Source organism: Theropithecus gelada, chromosome 10 (assembly GCF_003255815.1).
Source record: "Theropithecus gelada isolate Dixy chromosome 10, Tgel_1.0, whole genome shotgun sequence".
NCBI lineage: Eukaryota > Metazoa > Chordata > Mammalia > Primates > Cercopithecidae > Theropithecus > Theropithecus gelada.
This window is the reverse complement of record NC_037678.1, coordinates 27373079-27386259: the sequence shown is the minus strand read 5'-3', so window position 1 is coordinate 27386259 and position 13181 is coordinate 27373079. Positions and strand designations below refer to the sequence as shown.

General features: G+C 52.2%; 1 protein-coding gene and 1 pseudogene across 2 annotated transcripts in view; both read left to right on the top strand.

Annotated features, from left to right (window-relative positions):
* GGT5 (gamma-glutamyltransferase 5) overlaps positions 1–13181 on the top strand; it is a 245990-nt gene that overhangs the window by 125021 nt on the left and 107788 nt on the right. The window lies entirely within an intron of this gene.
* Positions 5670–6129, top strand: LOC112632639 (annotated as a pseudogene). The gene has a single exon (XR_003121425.1). The product of XR_003121425.1 is annotated as an NADH dehydrogenase [ubiquinone] 1 alpha subcomplex subunit 2 pseudogene (transcript).

The following is a 13181-nucleotide window of genomic DNA, read 5'->3' as shown; positions in this document are numbered from 1 at the left end:
GGGTGACACAGCGAGACTCTGTCTCAAAAAAAAAAGAAAAAGAAAAAGAGGATGTAGATCAGGCAAACGCGGCCCAGACCTCACCGGATCCCACTTCTTTGCTGACCACATCCAAGTCAGGAGGGCAACAGGGGTGGCGTCTTTGGCCTGATGTCACAGTCTGTCCTCTATCTGAACCCTGAAAACCAACGTACCTTCCCCCCTCAGCAGAGCCGGCATCAGAATGTCTAAACTGTCCCCTGCTGGCGATCTCTGGGCCCAGCTCTGTGCAGCGCCTGCCGCTCCGGCCTGACGAGTGTCTGGTGGCTCATGCCTATAATCAGTGCTTTGGGAAGCCAACGTGGGAAGATGGCTTGAGGCCAGTAGTTCGAGATCAGCCTGAATAACATAGTGAGACCCTGTATCTTAAAACACAAAACAAAACGAAAAAGTTGGTTTTTGTTTTGAGACAGAGTTTCAGTCTGTCGCACACGCTGGAGTGCAGTGGCTTGATCTCAGCTCACTGCAACCTCCGACTCCCTGGTTCAAACAATTCTCCTGCCTCTGCCTCCCAAGTAGCTGGGATTACAGGTGCTCATCGCCACGCCCGGCTAATTTTTGTGTTTTTAGTAGGGACGGGGTTTCACCACGTTGGCCGGGGTGGTCTTGAACTCCTGGCCTCCGGTAATCCGCCCGCCTCAGCCTCCCGAGGTGCTGGGATTACAGGTGTGAGCCACCAAGCCCGACCAAGTTTCTTTTCTTTGTTTTTTGTTGTTGTTGTTGTTGTTGTTGTTTTTAATTAGGCATGGCGGCCCCAGCTAAGTTGCAAGGCTGGGGCGGGAGAATCGCTTGAGCTCAGAAGTTAGGGTTGCGCCACTCCGCTCCAACCTGGGCGGCAGGACCAAACCCAGTCTCAAAAACATTTCAAAAATTAAAAATAAATATTAGGAGACTGCCCGGGCTCAGCCTTCGCCTCCGGAGGCGGCTGGACAGGAGCGCTTCCTCCTCCTCCCGCCTCCTCCGCCCTGGCCCTCCTGGGTCCCCCTAGTCACCCCAGTACCCCAGTCCTCCAACCCCGCGCCCCCAAGCCCATTGACCTTTAACCTCCTCCGGGCCCCCAGCTTCCGGGCATTCAGGTGAAGGAGGCCGCAGGGCGCCGGGGCTTAGGCCATTCCCAACGCCGGGCTTCCGGGCGCCTCTCCTAGAAGCCCGGGAGTCGGTTGTTGGAGAAGTCGGCTTGGAAGCTTCAGAGGCCGTCCAGCTCCTTGCGCTCCCGCGATGCGCTCTGCCGGGTGTACAGCATCCCGCCCAGCAGCGCCTGCGGGCAGCCACACAACAGCCGCCGGAGAGCCGCCCAGGACACCGCCACCAGCCAGGTCATATTTCCCGCTCCTCCTCTTGTCAGCCAGTCTGAGGGGATGAGAGCGGCGCAGGGAAAGCCCTGCGAGCTTGTCGCCTGAGGCGCGTGCGGCATGGCGCGCGTGAGGCCATAGGCGCCATGTTTGTTGAGGGCGAGTGCCAGGCCTGGAGGGGCGGGGCAGCGCCAGGCGCTGCTCAGTAGAACCTGTGGCTGGAATCCAGGGCTAGGCCTTTGGGGAAGCGGGACCCCCACCCTCAGCTCCAGCCAAGAAGGGCGTCGTCTGCTGCCATCCCAGCAGAGGCTGGATGATCCAGGGCCGCAGGTCTGGACAGAACCCCCGAGATTGGTGGCCTTACTGTTTCTTCAAGGGGCACCTCCACTTGCTTTCCCCAGCAGGAATTGGAGCAGGCCCCAGCGGAGCCTCTTCCATGACTGCTGGATGCATCTCTTGCAGGGATGCACGTCCTTGGGAGGCGGCCTTGTAGCCTTGACCCTGGATCTCTGGGACCCTGACCCTAACCAAGGGGACAGAAGTTCCTTCTTGGCTTTGAAGATACAGGGAGAGAGGCCAGGTGCAGTGGGTCAGGCCTGTAATCCCAGCACTTTGGGAGGGCTGAGGTGGTCGGATCACCTGAGGCCAGTAGTTCGAGACCAGCCTGGCCAACACAGCGAAGCCCCCTATCTACTGAAAATACTAAAAAAAGAAAAAAAAAAAAAAAAGGAGGAGCCAGGCATGATAGCAGGCACCTGTAATCCCAGCTACTCAGGAGGCTGAGGCTGAAGAATCACTTGAACCCAGGAGGCGAAGGTTGCAGTGAGCCGAGGTCACACCACTGCAGTCCAACCTGGGTGAGAGAGCAGGAATCTATCTCAAAAAAAAAAAAAAAAAATTGCAGGGAGAGGGTGCCCTGCTGGACCCCACTTTACTCCAGTAGGGAAGGCACCGTGTGGAAGGGTAGAGGAAGAGATCTGGAGACAGTAAAAGAGACATAGATAGGCCGGGCGCGGTGGCTCAAGCCTGTAATCCCAGCACTTTGGGAGGCCGAGACGGGCGGATCACAAGGTCAGGAGATCGAGACCATCCTGGCTAACCCGGTGAAACCCCGTCTCTACTAAAAAATACAAAAAACTAGCCGGGCGAAGTGGCGGGCGCCTGTAGTCCCAGCTACTCGGGAGGCTGAGGCAGGAGAATGGCGTGAACCCGGGAGGCGGAGCTTGCAGTGAGCTGAGATCCGGCCACTGCACTCCAGCCTGGGTGACAGAGCAAGACCCCGTCTCAAAAAAAAAAAAAAAAAAAGAGAAAAAAGAGACATAGATTTATTAAGGGGACTTTCACACAGGTGCAGTGGCTGTGGCTGGACATGAGAACCACTACGTTTGTAAAAAGCAAGCAGCTTCCATAACATTTTCACCTAGCATCCTCGACCTGTTACCGGTGGAAGGTATCCGAGTTCCCGGTGGTGAATCCATACACAACTGAAACAACCTCAATTCTTGCCTCCTCAGAAGAAAGAATTTAACTGAGGGTCATAAAGTAGAAACCAGATAGAGGTAAGTTGCAGAGCAGGAGTAAAATTTTATTAAAAAGCAGGCCAGGAACAGGCGTGGTGGCTCATGCCTGTAATCCCAGTTCTTTGGGAGGCTGAGCCCAGTGGATCACCTGAGATCAGGAGTTGGAGACCAGCCTGGCCAACATGGTGAAACCATGTCTCTACTAAAAATACAAAAATTAGCTGGGCGTCATGGTGAGTGCCTGTAATCCCAGCTACTTGGGAGGCGGAGGCAGGAGAATCTCTTCAACCTGGGAGGTGGAGGTTGCAGTGTGCTGAGATTGAGCCACTGCACTCCAGCCTGGGCTATAGAGTGAGATAGTATTTAAAAAATGGTTACTAAAAAAACTTTAGAACAGGAAGTAAAGGAAAGAAGGAAAGTACAACTTGGAAGAGGGCCAAGCGGTCGACCTGAGAAACCAAGTGCCCAGCTTGACCTCTTGACTCAGAGTTTCACAGGTTGGCATCCTTCCAGGATCTTGCCACTCCTGACTCCTTAGCTTGGGGCTCCGAACAGACTTTCTTCTTTGACCGTAAAGTCATTCTGAGGGTACACATCAATTATGGCTGTCGGGTGCCTCTGCCATACAGAGGGGTCCCTCTGGTCCTAGGAACCTGGACTGGACACAGTTGTTTGTACGATTACTCCCCCACCCCTTTTCTCATGCTCGCCAAATCCACCTTCTGAGAATGGACTTTAATACTGGAAATGGAGTCCCCAGCATAGTGAAAATAAATACATTGTAGAAACTGACAAGGCCTAAAGGCTTTTTCCCAAATGTTTTTTTTTTTTTTTTTTTGAGACGGAGTCTCGCTCTGTCGCCCAGGCTGGAGTGCAGTGGCGCGATCTCGGCTCACTGCAAGCTCCGCCTCCCGGGCTTACGCCATTCTCCTGCCTCAGCCTCCCGAGTAGCTGGGACCACAGGCGCCCGCCACCTCGCCCGGCTAGTTTTCTGTATTTTTTAGTAGAGACGGGGTTTCACCGTGTTCGCCAGGATGGTCTCGATCTCCTGACCTCGTGATCCGCCCGTCTCGGCCTCCCAAAGTGCTGGGATTACAGGCTTGAGCCACCGCGCCCGGCCTTTCCCAAATGTTTATGCTTTTTTTCTTATTTTATTTCTTTAAAATTTTACTTGTATATTCCTTTAGTGAAATGCTTACATGCTTAAGTTAGGATATAGTTCACAGTTTATGAGGCAGCTTTAGGCCACATTTAACAAAAGAAAGAAAAAGTAGGATGCAAAAGTTTATACAGTATGTATAAATCAGTAATTCAGGACGGGCTTAGTGGCTCACACCTGTAATCCCAGCACTTTGGGAGGGGGAGGCAGGAGGATGACTTGAGCCCAGGAGTTGTGACCAGCCTGAACAATATAATGAGACCACTGTCTCTACAAGAAATACAAAAAAACAAAAAAAAATTACCCAGGCGGGGTGGCACACACCTATAATCCCAGGTACATGAGAGGCTAAGGCAGGAGCATCGATGAAGCCCGGGAAGCAGAGGTTGCAGTGAGCCAAGATTGTGCCACTGCACTCTAGCCCAGGTGACAGAGCGAGATCCCATCTCAAAAAAAAAAGAAAAGAAAAGAAAAGAAAAAAATAAGACTAAAGGGTGCCAGAGAAGATGCCTTCCTTTTTCTTTTTCTTTTTTTTTTTTTTTGAGTCTCACCCTGTCACCCAGACTGGAGGGCAATGGCCCGATCTCGGCTCACTGCAACCTCCACCTCCCTGGTTCAAGTGATTCTCCTGCCTCAGCCTCCTGAGTAGCTGGGATTACAGGTGCTCACCACCACACCCAGCTAGTTTTTGTATTTTTAACAAAGACAGGGTTTCACTATGTTAACCAGGCTGGCCTCGAACTCCTGACCCCAGGTGATCCGCCCACCTCGGCCTCCCAAAGTCCTGGAATTACAGGCATGAGCCACCACGCCTGGCCAATTCAAGTATTTCTTCAGTTTACAGTTGGCTAAGAAAGCAAAGCTTTATCTAAAACCTTGGGGTCAGCAGAAGGGGTGTAAAGTTTTTGCCTGTGAGTGTGATTCCCTCCAGGCCCCTCGGGAAGAAATTTGGAACAAAGAACGCCAGTGAGAGTTCAGTCCTCGGTTCACCCTTATCTGAGGTCGAAGGGAAAGCTGTCACCATTTTTCATCCGGTGGAGATCTGCGCTTCTGAAAAACAACTTAGGGACATTTGTCAAGATGTCATCTTTACTTTCTGTAGGGGATCAAACAATCTTCCCACCTCAGCGTCCCAAGTAGCTGGGACTACAGGCAAGCACAACCATAACCAACTGATTTTATTTTTTATTTTTCTTATTTTTTTGAGACGGAGTCTCGCTCTGTCACCCAGGCTGGAGCGCAGTGGCACGATGTTGACTCACTATAACCTCTGCGTCCCTGGTTCAAGCAGTTCTCCTGCTTCAGCCTCCTGAGTAACTGGGATTACAGGCGCACACCACCACACCCAGCTAATTTTTGTATTTTCTTAGTAGAGACGAGGTTTCACCATGTTGGTCAAGTTGGACTCGAACTCCTGACCTCATGATCCACCCACCTCGGCCTCCCAAAATGCTGGGATTACAGGTGTCAGCCACCTTGCCTGGCCACAACTAATCTTAAATTTTTTGTAGAGATGGGGTCTATGTTGTGCAGACTGGTCTCAAACTCCTGGGCTCAAGAGAGCCTCTGACCTCGGTCTCCCAAAGTGCTAGCATTCCAGGTGTGAGCCACCACACCCAGCACCTGCAGCACCCAGGTCTATCAGTGCTGACCTAGAACCTCTCGAGAGTTTCTTAAGAATTCAGAACTGGGGGTATTAGCCAAGATGGCGGCAGCCGCAGCGAGTCAAGGAATCGGGGCAAAGCTGGGCCTGCGTGAGATTCGCATCCACTTATGTCAGCACTCGCCCGGCAGCCAGGGCGTCAGGGACTTCACTGAGAAACGCTATGTGGAGCTAAAGAAGGCGAATCCCAACCTACCCATCCTAATCCGCGAATGCTCCGATGTGCAGCCCAAGCTCTGGGCCCGCTACGCATTTGGCCAAGAGAAGAATGTCCCTTTGAACAACTTCAGTGCTGATCAGGTAACCAGAGCCCTGGAGAACGTGCTAAAGTGGTAAAGCCTGAAGCCTCCACTGAGGAATAAGAGCAACAGCCCCAGAGCCTGGCCTCTGCTGGACTTAGTATAATGTGAAAAAAATGTGTTCTCCTATTCCTCATAAAACTTGTGCTGTAAAATACTTTCTCAGGGTGTTCTTGTCCTCATCTACCCTCTATCCCTTACTGTAACCACTGAGGCAAAGTAGCTTAATATAAAAATAAAACTTTATTCTGTCTCATCAAAAAAAAAAAAAAAAAAAAAGAATTCAGAACTGGGGCCAGGCATGGTGGCCCACGCCTGTAATTCCAGCACTTTGGGAGGCCAAGGCAGGTGGATCACTTGAGGTCAAAAGTTCAAGACCAGCCTGACCAACATGGTGAAACCTCATCTCTACTAAAAAAAAAAAAAGATTAGGAGAACATGGTGGTGCATACCTGTAATCCAAGTTACTTGGGAGGCCAAGGCAGGAGAATCGCTTGAACTGGGAGGCAGAGGTAGCAGTGAGTCAAGATTGTGCCACGGAACTCCAGCCTGGGTGACAAGAATGAACTTCTGTCTCAAAGAAAAAAGAAATCAGAACTGGTTACCTTTTCAAAGAGGATGAGCAAGGGTGCATATCCACGAGCCACTTCCCCCTACTTGACTAGTTTGCTGAAGTGGCATTCTGTAAGCACGATAAATTTAAGGGTGCAAACAGAACGGCGCAGTCCACTGTGGGTGGCTGTTCTTTATGTGTCAATGGGAGTCCCAGGAGCTGTGACAAATGAGTGTGAGCTGGCTGGGGAGGGAACGAGGGGCCGGATGGAGTTCAGGAATCCACATTAAAAAAAAGAAAAAAAACCGACAAGATAAAGCAACCTATCTTTGGAGAGAAAGACAAAAAAATGAGAGGGATAAAAAAATGAGGACAGGCTGGGCGTGGTGGCTCCCGTCTATAATCCCAGGATTTGGGTAGGCTGAAGCAGGCAAATCACTTGAGGTCAGGAGTTAGAAAGACCACTTGGGCATGGGTGATAGGAGGCTGTCTGGAAACAAGGCCGGTAAGGAGGCCACTTTTGAGGACCAAGTGAGTGGGGCAGAGGCCTGGCTGCTGGCAAGAAGACAATGTGGACGGGGTAGCGGGAGGTGAGCCCAAAGGTGAAGCAAGGGGCACACTGCAGTGGGCACAGGGCAGGCCAGGGGAGGCGAGTGACATCTCTGCCCAGAGAGAACACACAATCACAAAGTTCAACACCGCTTACCTGGTGAAACCCTACAATTCTGTCACTCTGTACTCGCTCTGAATAATGGGCTTGCGATAAGTCTTACACCAATTCTCAAACTGGGTGGCCAGCTGCAGCAGAATCAACGCCAGTTGCCCGTAGTCGTGATACCAAGTGTAGTAGCTGTTCACACAGATCACGTCCACATACGGAGGCCAGGACCAGAGCGGCAAAGCCCGTTCAGCACCCAGAAGACTGCATGACTCAGCACTCACACACTACGGGGGCTCTTCTGGCAGAGAAGGTAAGAAGGGGATGTAATCCCAGCATTCTGGAAGGCTGAGGCAGGAGAGTGACTTGCAGCCAGGAGTTAGAGACCAGCCTGGGCAACACAGCGAGACCCTAGCTCTACAAAAACTAGTAGTAAGAAAACTAGCATGGCACAGTGGCTCGTGCCTGTAATCCCAGCACACTGGGAGGCCAAGGTGTGAGGATCACCTGAGCCCAGGAGTTTGAGACCAGCCTGGTCAACATTGCAAGACCCCATTTCTACAAAACAAAACAAAACAAAAGGCTAGAATGAGAAGAGCTGCCTCCTGGGGCTAAGAACATCCAAGTGCATTAAGTTAGATCCTGAAATTACCCTGCCCCACAGGCAAAAATCATGGTCACCAAGTGGCCCAAAGGAGGCAGGCCTGTGACTGCACACTGACACTCACGATGTGTGCAGCTGGAAAGGGCTATGAGAGGCAGAGCAGCTGCCAATGCACAGTCCTCGGCCAAAGCCCAGGGCCCCCGCCACTGCAACTGACTCCTCTCTGGGCAGCGCTCCCATCACTGGGCTTCCCCTCACCTTGCCCTGGAGAAGCGCTCCCTCCTGAGGGGCTGATGCAGTCATTGTCACAGAGAATCTCTGTTTTGTTTTGGAGACAGTCTCGCTCTGTTGCCCAGGCTAGAATGGAGTGGTGCAATCTTGGCTCAGTGCAACCTCTGCCTCCCAGGTCAAGCACTATGAGCAATAGCCGGCAGTTCCTCCTCAAATTAAACATACAACTATTATGTCATCTACCAATCTCACCACTGGAAAATACAAAGTACATGGATGTATCATGCTCCCTGATTACAAATGACATAGAAGAGCTATAGTGATCCAGACAATGTGGTATTGGCATTCACACAAAAATACACAACAACAAGACCCAACGAGGGAACCAAACCCAAATTCATCTATGGTGGACACATTTAAAAAAGAACGCCCAGGGGATGGGAGACCCCGGGCTGCCTTGGGTGGGGCCGCAAAAGTGTCCTGGGACGACCTGTAGCCACCTCTCACCTGGGCTCCGGATGGTTTCCACTCCATGAGGATTTCCATAGTTTCCGCTCAGCCACTCTCAGAGTCAGGAGGGCTTCTTTGGGGCTGTGACCATCTGTCCCAGCCTTTCCTGTCTCCATGACACATCGTGTGACCTACGTATACTGCAATATGTAGGTGCGTGTATTGAAAGCGTACAGTTAAGATGACCTACAACCGATGCTACTCGAAGTCTTCCAGAGATTTTGCAGATATCCCCAGACCAAAACAAACTAGTGACATTCCATGGTTTTGCAAACTGGCACCAGCAACTGCACAGAAACAGCTCCCTATGCACCATCAGACATTCTCCAGACCCGCCCCTCACTCACAAATACAACACAGGAGCATGAACCCTGGCAGTCTTCACTCCTAAGGGCCACTTAACAGCCTCTATCCATCAGGAAGCCTTTGATCTGGGCCAGGCTGCTGAACCACAGGGGTGAATTGTGCCTCTAATGCTGAGTGTTGCTTCCCCTCACTGGGCTAACCCCCATCCTTGCATATAGAAGTTTCCCAGGGAAACTGCTGTCTGATATCCAGGAGCTCATGTAAAATGCTCCAGCAACCTGGATGGCCTTGGCCACCTCTAGTACTAGCCTTTCCCTCTGTGGGGCTCACTCCCTGACTCTTGTTTGTGCAGGCCAACCTACAGAGGCTGAGATCTCCTGCTCCCTCAGCCTCCTGGGTCACCCTGATGGCGTCACGCTGGCCAGAGGCTGGTGTCTGCAATCAAGAATGAGGTACCCACAGGCTGACTTCCCTGGTGTGGGAAGCAATGCCTGGGTCCTCCAGACAGCCCACCCGAGGAAAAGAATCCAGCTCTGACACAGCTCAAAGACTGTGTTATGGACATGGAGAGACTTTCCAGGCCTGTCTCCTCTTCTGGCTCAGTGGATTCCTAGGAAAATTATTGACACACTGGGTTTAAAGCTCTCAGCCTCGGGCCCAAAATGCCACAGGGAATCAAATCAGTGTGACCAAGGACCAAAGACTTCTCCCTGGCTGGGAATGGGGGATCAGGGTTGCAGAGACCAGGGGCGCAAAGTGATATCTGTGCCGTAAGAGAAGAAACTGGGGATCTGGTCCACCCCGCGCTCCTCAACCTGAGTGTGAGGCCTTGCTGGGCCCTGAGCTCACCTGCCCCTTGGGAGTCTATTGTGACTGCAGTCCAGAGGGGTCAATGTCCTCACTGATGACAGAAAGAAGTCCTGGGGGATGCGGAGGGCATCGTGTAGCGGCAGGCAGTCTGCGTGGTCCACAGGTGTGTGCTTCAGCAGGTCCTGGGAAGGGATGAGGTGGTGAATTCAGGGCCTTGCTTCTGGGACTCAAATGAGAAGCCCCTGGGCAATGCTCAGTCCTCACCGAAAGAATTCAAAGGGCAGGCCCTCAGGGACCCACACTCATGCCTGCAAAATCTGAACGGAAAATTAGAATCGGAGCAGCAGGGTTGACTCTAAAAGCGCCCCAGCTGGCTTTTCTCCCTGCTGCAGTCTTTACTCTTTTCTCCTGGCAGAGGCAGCCAGGTGGAGGCTCATCTCACCACGCAGCTGGGAGAGACACCCCTCTACCCACCCTGCAGCTGCTCCAAGGATACTGGAGACCAAAAGACAGGGGTTGGGGAAGCAAAATATTCCTGCCTCCACTGAGAGCAATTGGCCAAATGCCAAGCTCAGTAGCTAAGCTCTATTGAGGCCCTGGGCCTGTTGGCATGGTTACCACAGGCCAGGGAGGCATACTCAGGGCCCAGGATCCCTCTGCCTGACTTTTCAAATGGTCTGTTCTCAGTGACTCTGGTGCCCTCCCACAACTTACTTGGTCAATGGGCTGGTACAGCAGAGCTGTTGGGGACAGCAGAGAGAAAAAGGACAAAGCCATGCAAAGAATCACTCAACACCTCAGAGACCAGCTTTGTCCCCCACCCACCTTGCTCCCCATATGAACACCTGCTTTCGGGAAGCCAAAGTGGGTCCACAGCAGCCTCCACCTCTGTTATCACTCCCAGGGCAGACCAAGCAGCAAGAACAGGTGACACACAGACCTGGTGACCCTGTCCCCTCCCTATCCATGCCTACTCTCCCATCAGAACCGGCTTCTTCGACAGCTTCCCCAGTCCTGTCCAGGCCTTTCCTGGCTCAGAGCAGATGATCCCCTGCACCTCCACCCTGAATCACATGGCTACACCCAGCACATCCTACAGAGGCCCAGCACACTCTGGGTCACATCCAGAAACTCCACAATAGGGGAGGAGACAAGCTGTTTCCCAGGAAGGGCAGCTCCCCAGGCCTGGTCATTCTCAGACTCCTCCAGTCAAAGGCCGGGCACAGCCAGCTGGGATCGCCATGCTTCACTCTGACCCACACGACTGACCTTGCCTCCTCTATGGGAAGAGACCCCTGCACACAGCCTCAAACCCAGACATAACAGGACAGGACAGGCTGGGCGCTAGGGAGGCCAGCCAGATCTCCACACAAAGGCTCTGCTCTTAAGAAGGAGGCAGCCTCAGGGGCAAAGGTTTCCTGAAGCAACTCAGGTCAGGCCTCACATACAAGAGCCCAAAAGAGGCTGCAAAACTACAAGCTCAGCCAGCCAAGAACCCAGGGCCACACCCTTCTGAAACCCAGACTCCAAGTGAGGATCACTAGGATTCAGCAGAACAGGAGGATGTGACAGCTGGCGGACCAATACTTCCCAAAACCCTTCCAGCAAGCAGCTGTGCCTCGCCCCTCCCCACATGACTCACCCAACATCAGTCTTGCACCTGGATGCCTCTGTCCACGGGGTCATGATCTTTGACCTCCTGCCATAGGAGTGGTGAGACACATGATGGTGATCTGGGAAGAAGGATCCTAGCTCCCCAAGGCCCTTGATGTAAATAGCTTGTGCACTGCTAAGCAGACACTTCAGGGAACAATCTGACGGCTGTGAAGAAGATGCAGCCTCAACAGGGTTCCACAAGCCTTCTGCAAGCAAAGCCTTCTTTGCTTGGGTGCCTAGTCAAAGCACTAGGGAAGATCTTAAAAGATAAATTCAGCATTGTGGGAGGCAGAGGGAGGAGTACAGCTTGAGGTTAGGACTTTAAGACCAGCCTGAGTGCAACGGTGAGACCCTGTCTCTACAAAACACAAAAATTAGCATGGCATGGTGGTACATGCCCATAGTCCCAGCCACTTGGGAGGCTCAGAAGGGAGGATTCCTTGAGCCTGGGAGGTCAAGGTTGCAGTGCCCATGATCATGCCACTGCATTACAACCTGGGCCACAGCACAAGATCCTGTTACAATCAAACAAACAAACAAAAAACCAAAGATGCCTGTTTTCTGCCCCATCAAATAAATCCAAATCTCTGCAGGGTGACACAGAGTATTCACATTTTTAAATATCTCCTTTCCTGAAGTAAATGTATAGTAATGGCTGAAAACCACTGAGTTATGTAAATACACTTCCTATGACTTATTTGCAGCCCTTTCGTGTCTAGCAATTTCTACAGACCCTCTCCGTGGGCTTTGGAAGCCAGAATGGGCAGAGCCAGGTGTGAGGTGTCCTAGCACACTGAGGCTAGAGCACAGCTCCCAGCTCAGGGGGACCCATTTCTGAGGCTAAGGCACCCACCAGGGACTCAGCCTATCTTCAGAGGGAAAATCACACCTCAGAACCCCAGAGACCCAAAAGAAAGCTCGAATTTGGCAGATACCTGCCAGTGGGCCCTGGAGAGGCACCCCAAGGAAAACTGCCATTGCACTGTTAGCTCCCTCCAGCCTTCTCTCAGGTCCCAGCGGGTGGAGGTCTCTGACTAAGCTCAGAGGTCTCAACAAACGGCGGGTTGAACCTCTGAGGAGTTATTAACAGGCCTATAGTTACCTCAAGACTCCACCTGACCAGGGCCAAAAATGAGTCCTGGGAGGGCAGCCAGGAAGAGAGCAGAGCAGAGAGGAAACACAGGAGGAGGGGGCCCTGGGACCACATCAGATATGGGGGGAACCAGGGGAACGAGGGCAGCCCTGATGATTGTGCTCCCCACAGGCCCTGCATGCCTGTGTCCCCTGAGAATTCAGGGTGAGGAGCTCACTCTTGCCCTTCACCTGTTCCTGGGCTCTGGCAGGCTGGCGTGCTTCCTGCCCCAGCCTCACCCACTCTCCCCACTCCTCACCACTGCTGTGGGCAAGCTGATCTCTCTGGTTTGCTGGCCTCTCACTCTCTGCCCAATGGCACCGAGTTAACTTCTTTGCATGCTTTATTTTCTATGATTAAAAAGGGAAGCAATTCTCACTAACGCCATTTCTCAGAGGAGAAAACAGGCACAGGGATGTTCTATGACTTCCTCACGGTCACCAAGCAACAAGTGGGAGCTGGGCTTTGAATGGAGGTCTACCCATGCTCCTAAAGTTGAGCCATCCTCCAAAGAAAGGACAGCACTGTAAAAGCTCAGTGAATGTGGCAGGAGACTTCACTAAGGCCTAACCAGGCTGGTACCCTGATATCCAACTTCTAGCCTCCAGAACTGGGAGAAGCATAATTCTGTTTTTGATCAGCTCCCCAGGCTATGGCTCTTTGTTGTAACATCCTGAACTACCCCAGAAGAGCGTTCCATCATGTGTGTCCTATTCCATCATTCAGAAGGGAGTCACTAACCCCTCAGT